This window comes from Sparus aurata, unplaced genomic scaffold (genome assembly GCF_900880675.1).
Source record: "Sparus aurata unplaced genomic scaffold, fSpaAur1.1, whole genome shotgun sequence".
Classification (NCBI taxonomy): Eukaryota; Metazoa; Chordata; class Actinopteri; order Spariformes; family Sparidae; genus Sparus; species Sparus aurata.
This window is the reverse complement of record NW_022045112.1, coordinates 236448-246447: the sequence shown is the minus strand read 5'-3', so window position 1 is coordinate 246447 and position 10000 is coordinate 236448. Positions and strand designations below refer to the sequence as shown.

The 10000-nt window shown below is 39.3% G+C and overlaps 1 long non-coding RNA gene across 5 annotated transcripts; it reads left to right on the top strand.

The window, feature by feature from the left end:
* Positions 1-1161: 1161 nt before the first annotated feature.
* LOC115577731 (uncharacterized) lies at positions 1162-9685 on the top strand. 5 transcript variants are annotated; one of them, XR_003983268.1, is made up of 4 exons: positions 1175-1429; positions 2942-2994; positions 4058-6775; positions 7867-9685. It is a non-coding gene; the product is annotated as an uncharacterized LOC115577731 (long non-coding RNA). The 5 variants fall into 5 exon arrangements; XR_003983267.1 differs by having other exon boundaries at positions 1179-1429; positions 4058-7987; positions 8132-9685; XR_003983266.1 differs by having other exon boundaries at positions 1162-1429; positions 2942-3243; positions 4058-9685.
* The last annotated feature ends 315 nt before the right edge of the window (positions 9686-10000 follow it).

Sequence of the window (10000 nt, the reverse complement as noted above, 5' to 3'; positions counted from 1 at the left end):
TCACATTCAAAGCATCTTACGTTGCAGAAACATGTAACATGTCCACAGTTTGTGACCCACAACTTTTGCTCGAAGCACGTGTCACATTGGTAGTCAAAACCGTCAGGTATCATCACGGTCATGGTGGTATCAAATGATGATTCTACTCTGCATACCATACACTTAAGTAAATCATGTTGTCTCATTTGGTGCAGACAGCTTTCACAACACAAGTGTCCACAGTTCAGGTACACCTCAGCCTTGGTGTAGCAGATGGCACAGCCAAATGGACAGTCTGGCACTGATTCTTCATTTGAGTCATCACCTGTAAGATCCACACCTAGAAGAATTCGAACCTTTAGAACATGCTATATGAATGTCGATAATAATAATCATAATAAATTATAATGTAGACTGATGTTCTTACCCTGAAGGATGAGGGAGGTGTCGTGTAACACTTGTGCAACATATTTGTCTGTAACCTCACCCAATTGTTGACCCCGACACTGGACAGATGAGAGGAATCGACCATCCGCCTTGATGACATCGCTGAGTGTTGACACTTCATCACAGTAGTACAGGGCAACCGGAATACAGTCAACCTCGCTTCCCAGGTTCACACTGGACAATGGTTGCACAGCAGTGTAGGGATGGTGTCTGAATGCGCTGCACTTGGCTTGCATTCGGATACTTCTCATGTTGTGGTAAAAACATACAATGTCAGGTTCTTCATGAAATTCATCATTGTCTAGGATACTGTTGACATTAACGATGGTCATATTGTAATCCTTCAGGGCTGTGCAAGGAGACTTAGCTGACAGACACACTGTGGAATCCCAGACATTGGAGCATTTCACACCATACTTCTTCATTAGGTCGTAGATTCTCTGAGGCTGTTCACATCGCACTGATATCATCTTGGTCTTGGTCTTAGACTGAGACACCAACACCGTTACTTCATGGGGTTCCTGGGGGGGTGGAGAACATATTACAACTTGTTGAAAGGTGTAGCAAACCAGATTATATGTGTATTGGTTTATTTAAAAGATACTGTTCTAGAAACCGCCTAAACCGGCATTTATGGGGTTAATAGTGAGTGACGGAACGTCGTGTCATTTTTTTTTCTCTGTCATCTAATGTTCCACACTCCAGTCCGGTAGGTGGCGGCAATGCACCTATAAGCTGGATGCCAGTCGCCAATCGAAGAAGAAGAAGAAGAAGAAGAAGAAGGAGGAACGTCATGTCTGCAATGTTTCAGCACGGACATGAGAGAGTGGGGACAGGCCAGGAGAGAGCGGCTAGGAAATGGAGCTACAGAGCGAGCGTGACACGGAGATGTTTTGAGTAAAGTTGTGAGTTAGAAGTGCACAAACCAGTGTGTAACTTGTGTCTTATGATTGTCTGCACGACAACCAGTGAGAAGAGTGACAAGCTGCACATTGAAAAAACGGTAGGAAGTTCAACACGAATTTCAGATAAATTTTAAGTTTTGTGCTAACGTTATTGCTAATGCTAACACTTAGCATCGTGAAGGCCTGCGTTAGTTCATTACAAGCGAACGGACATTTTCTAGTTAAAGTTTAACTCCCTCAGTTGAACAGTTATAAGGGACTTTTTCCGCTGCTTTCGAACTTAAGACATAACAGACCCAGACTGAGTTTGGAACAGCCAGGAGGAAGTTCAACACGAATTTCAGATAAATTTTAAGTTTTGTTCTAACGTTATGCTAATGCTAGCGTTTAGCTGCGTGTAGGCCTGCGTTGTCCGTGTCGAAATGCTGCTGTGTGGCTGTTTGGAGAAAAAACGGTATAGTAACATTTAATAAAATATCCTTTTTTATTTTGCTTGCTGACTAGTGAAGCGGCCTTTATGTTTAGGACCACAACGAACACGTGCAATACATCAGGCCCACTACAGTATTTTGATTTGGTTATAAATTTAGATGCCGGTTTTAGATTGCATTCAGGTGTGTGTGTGGGCCCACAAACTGTTTAAGTAACTGAAGTTTTTTAATTGAGATTATCTGAATTAATCGATTTGAGGGTTAAAAAAGCCTTTAAGTTTTTTGTCTATGCATATGGTACAGTGTAAATTTGTTCTGTTTTACTCTAAATTCTTCTACGACTTTGAACTTTGCGAGGTGGAAAGTTCATTGTCCACTCACACATGCAAACGTACTTACATGTCGACAGCACATCAGATACATTGTCCTCTCATCTGCAATGGTCAGATCTGTGTTGATGGTCCAATTGTGCCCATTCACCAGTGTCTCAATTTTATCAACATGTTGGTAGAAGGTGCCTCCTGATGTGACGTTTGTATGCATGGCAGCAAAGATGTTCACGTACATGTGCAACATAGCCTTATCCTTCAACAATGTCTCAAGAAATCCAGTGTCCATCAAGTTATGGCTCGATTCTACCCACATGTTCTTAATTTGACTCATTAGCCGTCGTTTGTATGTCACAGCATAGTTACTTGCCACTTGAACGCAGATCACTGTCAGATGTCGAGCTTCAAATGTCCACCTGCTCACGTGCCAATTTGCAATCTCCTCCGTGATAAAGTTGATGTGCTGTAGAGGGATACAGCACCATCTGATAAATATTGTCAGATATTCCATTGTGAAGGACGAAGGTTATTCTTAAGATATAGAGAGATGGAGAGAGTGAGATCGTTTCTCATTCTGTACTCTATATATACACGCAATATTTGCTGACCAAATTAAAAAATTAGTTGAAGTCAGAAAGTACCCAATTTTACAACCTGTCTGGGAGATCGAGGAAGTGATAATGAACACACACACATAGACAAACACACAGACAAAGACATGAACATAATCCAAAAACACACTACATCACTGTGGTAGTCCCATTAGAGTGGACAGCTTTTAATTGACCCTTTACTTCAGTAGGAACTGACATTAAAATGTCCTCTCTTTATCTGTTTCTTTTTCTGTTAGGATGCAGCTTCAGTGGGGATCCTCTGCATTGACGAACTTCCTCAACTGTGAAGGTGGAAGGGGATGCACACACTTAAAGCAGACAGACAGACATACACACACCCAAACAACATCTTCCACAGAATTTTGTGCCCGCCACAGACTGAGAAACAGGAACTGACACACGATTTATTGTCATTTTTGTAGCCTTTTAATGACTTTAAATAGAGAGAGAGAGAGAGAGAGAGAGATAAATAAACCAGAAACTGACAATCTAAATATGAAGACACAAAAATGGATATTGCTGCCCAATACATATCAGCGTGAGAAGACACACACACACACACACACACACACACACACACACACACACACACACACACAGACACACACACAGACACACACACAGACACACACACACACACACACACACACACACAGACACACACACACACACACACACACACACACACACACACACAGACACACACACACACACAGACAGACATAAACGTAATCCAAACACACTACACTTTATTCAACAGGTCATGCTAACGCCTGGGAATAGATGAATTGAAACCCAAAATTCAATCTTTGAAGTATGAACTATCTGATTAAAACAGGGGGTCTGAATACTTACACCACTGCTTTGGATCTCAGTGCTTGACACTTTTTGTTCAATTTTACTCTATTTATATATGTATATATTAATTTATTAAGTGTATTTGTGTTCTGTTTAATTGACTCTTTACGCTTTAGCAACATACTCTCTGTGACAGTCATGCAGATAAAGTAGATTTGATTTAAATTGAGAGAGGGAGAGAGAGAGAGGCAGAGAAGGATCATAAACTGAAAATCATGGCGACCCCTCTTTTTATTTTGCTGTATTAACTGCCACAATTGCATCTGTACTGGAAGTAGTTTTTTACACAACTTTTCAGCTTGACTGGGAGTGAAAAAGCTCTCCATCTGAGCTACAAAACCATTTCAGCACACAGGTTGTCAAACAGCTCTTGTAATTCACAGTTCAAATAAGGGCGATCAAAAATTTGTGTTCTCCTTTCTTAATTTTTTGTGGTCAACACTGCATTATTGACATAAAAATGTCCTCTCTTTGTCTGTTTCTTTTTCTGTTAGGATGCAGCTTCAGTGGGAATCCTCTGCGTTGACGAACTTCAACTGTGACTCACTCAAATCAGACAGACGTACACACACCCAAACAACGTCTTCCACAGAATTCTGTGCCCGCCACAGACTGAGAAACAGGAACTGACACACGATTTATTGTGTCATTTTCGTAGCCTTTTAATGACTTTAAATAGAGAGAGATAGATAAACCATAAACTGACAATCTAAATATGAAGACACAAAAAATATATATTGCTGCCCAATACATATCAGCGTGAGAAGACACACACACACACACACACACACACACACACACACACACACACACACACACACACACACACACAGAGAGACAGACACACAGACACAGACAGACGAAGACATAAACGTAATCCAAACACACTACACTTTATTCAACAGGTGATGCTAACGCCTGGGAATAGATGAATTGAAACCCCAAATTCAATCATTGAAGTATGAACTATCTGATTAAAACAGGGGGTCTGAATACTTACACCACTGCTTTGGATCTCAGTGCTTGGCACAGTTTGTTCTTCAATTTTACTCTATTTATATATGTATATATTAATGTATTAAGTGTATTTGTGTTCTGTTTAATTGACTCTTTACGCTTTAGTAACATAGTCTCTGTGACAGTCATGCAGATAAAGTAGATTTGATTTAAATTGAAAGAGAGAGAGGCCATAAACTGAAAATCATGGCGACCCCTCTTTTTATTTTGCTGTATCAACTGCATCAATTGCATCTGTACTGGAAGTAGAGTTTACACACCTTTTCAGCTTGACTGGGAGTGAAAAAGCTCTCCATCTGAGCTACAAAACCATTTCAGCACACAGGTTGTCAAACAGCTCTTGTAATGCACAGTTCAAATTATGGCGATTAAAAATGAGTGTTCTCCTTTCTTAATTTTTTGTGGTCAACACAGCATCATTGACATTAAAATGTCCTCTCTTTGTCTGTTTCTTTTTCTGTTAGGATGCAACTTCAGTGGGAATCCTCTGGATTGACAAACATCCTCAACTCATCCCCTCCAGAGTGAACATCGTCCTGCTGAGAGCTGGTCAACCTGCCACAGGCTTTCCATATCCCTTTTTAAAAAAAAAATTGATTTATGCCTTACCCTAAAATTCATGAAAAGCACCTTCCACTTTATTGAACAGGTCCTGTGTCCCTTTTTTTCTGGGCATAGATGAGTTTAAACCCAAAATTCAATCTTTGAAGTATGAACTATCAGATTAAAACAGGGGCTCTGAATACTTATACCACTACTTTGGATCTCAGCGCTTGGCACTGTTCTTCGATTTTACTCTATTTATATATGTATGTATTAACTTATGAAGTGTATTTATGTGCTGTTTAATGGACTCTTTACGCTTTAGCAACATGGTCTCTGTGACAGTCATGCAGAGTAAATTTTGAGAGAGAACACAGAGGACACACAGATTTATTGTTAATTTTATAGCCTTTTAATGGGTTTAAATGGAGAGATATTGATAAATAAGCCATAAACTGTTAATCCAAACATGACTGGCCCGGGCGGACACACACACGGACACACACACACACACACACGTCCAAACAACGTCTTCCACAGAATTTTGTGCCCGCCACACACTGAGAAACAGGAACTGACACACGATTTATTGTGTTATTTTGTAGCCTTTTAATGACTTTAAATAGAGAGATAAATAAAAAAAAACATAAACTGTTAGTCTAAACATGAAGACACACACACAGACGAAGACATAAACGTAATCCAAACACAATACACTTTATTGGATAGGTCATGCTAACACCTGGGCATAGATGAGTTGAAGCCCCAAATTCAATCTTTGAAGTATGAACTATCTGATTAAAACGGGGGTCTGAATACTTATACCACTGCTTTGGATCTCAGTGCTTGGCACAGTTTGTTCTTCAATTTTACTCTATGTATGTGTATATTAACTTATGAAGTGTATTAGTGTTCTGTTTAATTAACTCTTTACGCTTTAGCATTATAGTCTCTGTGACAGTCATGCAGATAAAGTAGATTTGATTTAAATTGAGAGAGAAGCAGAGAGAGACCATAAACTGAAAATCATGGCGACCCCTCTTTTTATTTTGCTGTATCAACTGCAACAATTGCATCTGTACTGGAAGTAGAGTTTACACACCTTTTCAGCTTGACTGGGAGTGAGAAAGCTCTCCATCTGAGCTACAAAACCATTTCAGCACACAGGTTGTCAAACAGCTCTTGTAATGCACAGTTCAAATTATGGCGATTAAAAATGAGTGTTCTCCTTTCTTAATTTTTTGTGGTCAACACAGCATCATTGACATTAAAATGTCCTCTCTTTGTCTGTTTCTTTTTCTGTTAGGATGCAACTTCAGTGGGAATCCTCTGGATTGACAATCATCCTCAACTCATCCCCTCCAGAGTGAACATCGTCCTGCTGAGAGCTGGTCAACCTGCCACAGGCTTTCCGTGTCCCTTTTTTTAAAAAAAAAATTGATTTATGCCTTACCCTAAAATTCATGAAAAGCACCTTCCACTTTATTGAACAGGTCCCGTGTCCCTTTTTTCTGGGCATAGATGAGTTTAAACCCAAAATTCAATCTTTGAAGTATGAACTATCAGATTAAAACAGGGGCTCTGAATACTTATACCACTACTTTGGATCTCAGCGCTTGGCACTGTTCTTCGATTTTACTCTATTTATATATGTATGTATTAACTTATGAAGTGTATTTATGTGCTGTTTAATTGACTCTTTACGCTTTAGCAACATGGTCTCTGTGACAGTCATGCAGAGTAAATTTTGAGAGAGAACACAGAGGACACACAGATTTATTGTTAATTTTATAGCCTTTTAAATGGAGAGATGTAGATAAATAAGCCATAAACTGTTAATCCAAACATGATTGGCCCGGGCGGACACACACACGCACACGTCCAAACAACATCTTCCACAGAATTTTGTTCCCGCCACACACTGAGAAACAGGAACTGACACACGATTTATTGTGTTATTTTGTAGCCTTTTAATGACTTTAAATAGAGAGATAAATAAAAAAAAACCATAAACTGACAGTCTAAACATGAAGACACACACACAGACGAAGACATAAACGTAATCCAAACACAATACACTTTATTGGATAGGTCATGCTAACACCTGGGCATAGATGAGTTGAAACCCCAAATTCAGTCTTTGAAGTATGAACTATCTGATTAAAACGGGGGTCTGAATACTTATACCACTGCTTTGGATCTCAGTGCTTGGCACTGTTTGTTCTTCAATTTTACTCTATGTATATATGTATATATTAACTTATGAAGTGTATTAGTGTTCTGTTTAATTGACTCTTTACGCTTTAGCAACATAGTCTCTGTGACAGTCATGCAGAGTAAATTTGGAGAGAGGGAGAGAACAGGACATGCAGATGTATTGTTTATCTTATAGCCTTTTAATGGGTTCAAATGGAGAGAGATACATAAATAAGCCATAAACTGTTAATCCAAACATGACTGGCCAGGGCACACACACGCACGCACACACTGCTCATGTGTTGTTGCGCGCTGTGGGAAACAACTTCTTCATAGTCGTGATAGGTTGATCACATTGAAAGCATCTTGCGTTGCAGAAACATGTAACATGTCCACAATTTGCGACCCACAACTTTTGCTTGAGGCATGTGTAACAGTTGTAGTCAAAGTCGTCAGGTATCATCAAGGCCACGGTGGTATCAAGTGATGATTCTACTCTGCATACCATACACCTTAGTGATTGTGTTATTTGTCTCATTTGGTGCAGACAGCTGTCACAACACAAGTGTCCACAGTTCAGGTACACCTCAGCCTTGGTGTAGCAGATGGCACAGTTAATTGGACAGTCTGGCACTGATTCTTCATTTGAGTCATCTGTGTCATCACCTGTAAGATTCAGACCTTTAGAGCATGCTATGCAAATGGCAATGATAATGATAATTATCATGATAAATTATAATGTAGACTGATGTTCTTACCCTGAATGATGAGGGTGGTGTCCTGTAACACGTCTCTAACATTTTTTTCTGTAGCTTCACCAAAGTGATGACTCTGACACTGGACAGATGAGAGGAATCGACCATCCGCCTTGATGACATCGCTGAGTGTTGACATTTCATCACAGTAGTACAGGGCAACCACACAGACTGCCCAGTTCGCACTGGACGATGGTTGCACAGCCCTGATGGGATTGTGTCTGAATGTGCTGCACTTGGCTTGCATTCGGATACTTCTCATGTTGTGGTAAAAACAGACAATGTCAGGTTCTTCATGAAATTCATCATTGTCTAGGATACTGTTGACATTAACGATGGTCATATTGTAATCCTTAAGGGCTGTGCAAGGAGACTTAGCTGACAGACACACTGTGGAATCCCAGACATTGGAGCATTTCACACCATACTTCTTCATTAGGTCGTAGATTCTCTGAGGCTGTTCACATCGCACTGATATCATCTTGGTCTTGGTCTTAGACTGAGATACCAACACCGTTACTTCATGGGGTTCCTGGGGGGGTGGAGAACATATTACAACATGTTGAAAGGTGTAGCAAACTGCATCACTATCAACACTATCATTATTCTCATTATCGTATAACCCCGGTTAAAAGTATGAGGTCATAAGTGGTGTTTGTAGTATCATTTAATAATCAAAGCATGTAAATAGTATCATTAAAAAAGCCGGAATTCATTTAAAAGGTTAGAAGGTTATATTTTTTACACTGCTTTTAATTAAATTTACATTGTTATGTCTTTATTGGTTTATTTAAAAGATACTGTTCTACAAACTGTCTAAACCGGCATTTATGGGGTTAATAGTGAGTGCCGGAACGGCAGGTCTGCGGTGTTTCTGCACGGATAGCAAAAGTTGATACGCACACGCTGTTCTGTTTACTGTGGAGTTTGCCATTTGTGTAGTTTTGTTATTTCTAATTTACAATGTTTAAGTTACACCAGTGCTAACAGAAAAAATGCTGCAACACTTATTGAGAAATGTTTTAGGTTCAGAAGCCCAATAGTGAAGTACCTCTGTGGGGGTTTACCCCGTGAAAAGGAAGATCAAGATCAGTTTTATTTGTACTCACTTTCAGCCCGGTGTGCTAACATTCGGATTTATACGTTGCTGTCCCAGCCATGTTTGTTTCCTTAGCTTTATGAATGTTTGATTAAGTGAATCTCAGGGACCAGTATTTGACGTGGGTGCTATACTTCCTGGTTTGCCGTGGGGCATCTTGGGAGATGTAGTTTCCTGTCCAGATAAAGCCTAAATGCACTTTTGCATAGGCCTTTCAGTAGGATTTGAATAGGTTGCATAATGTTTGACATATGAAACGTGAATGTGAAAAGAATTTTGAATTATTAGTATTAAATATTTCTACTTTTGATGTATGCATATGATGTTCATTATACTATTACTAGTTGATTAATATTTGATGATATTTGTCATGAGATATGGGTTGATATTTATTATGATTGCTTATTGTTACAGGGCTATTGTGGTGTGTGAGCTGTGATGGTTGTGTTATGCATGTATATTTCTTATATTTCTTCCCCCTTTCAAGAAATAAAACAAAAGTAGAATACTGAGTGCTATCCTTTGTTTACTGGATTGCCCTCTATGGGGAGAAAACGGAACACACACACACGCAGAGAAAGAGAGAGGGACTATATAATGCAGACAGTTCTGCTTAAAACTCTAAGGGGCATACATCACTGTATGTCACACAAATGTGTGAATGTAAGACTCATTTATTTCTGTTCATTGATAATATCATTATTGTCATTATCATGTATTTTATTATTGTCTCTTATCTTTCTGTCAATAAGACAAAAGGAGAGACTATTTTGTTCCTCTACTTATGAAGCATGCATTTATGCATTTAAAGACAATGAGATCCATCA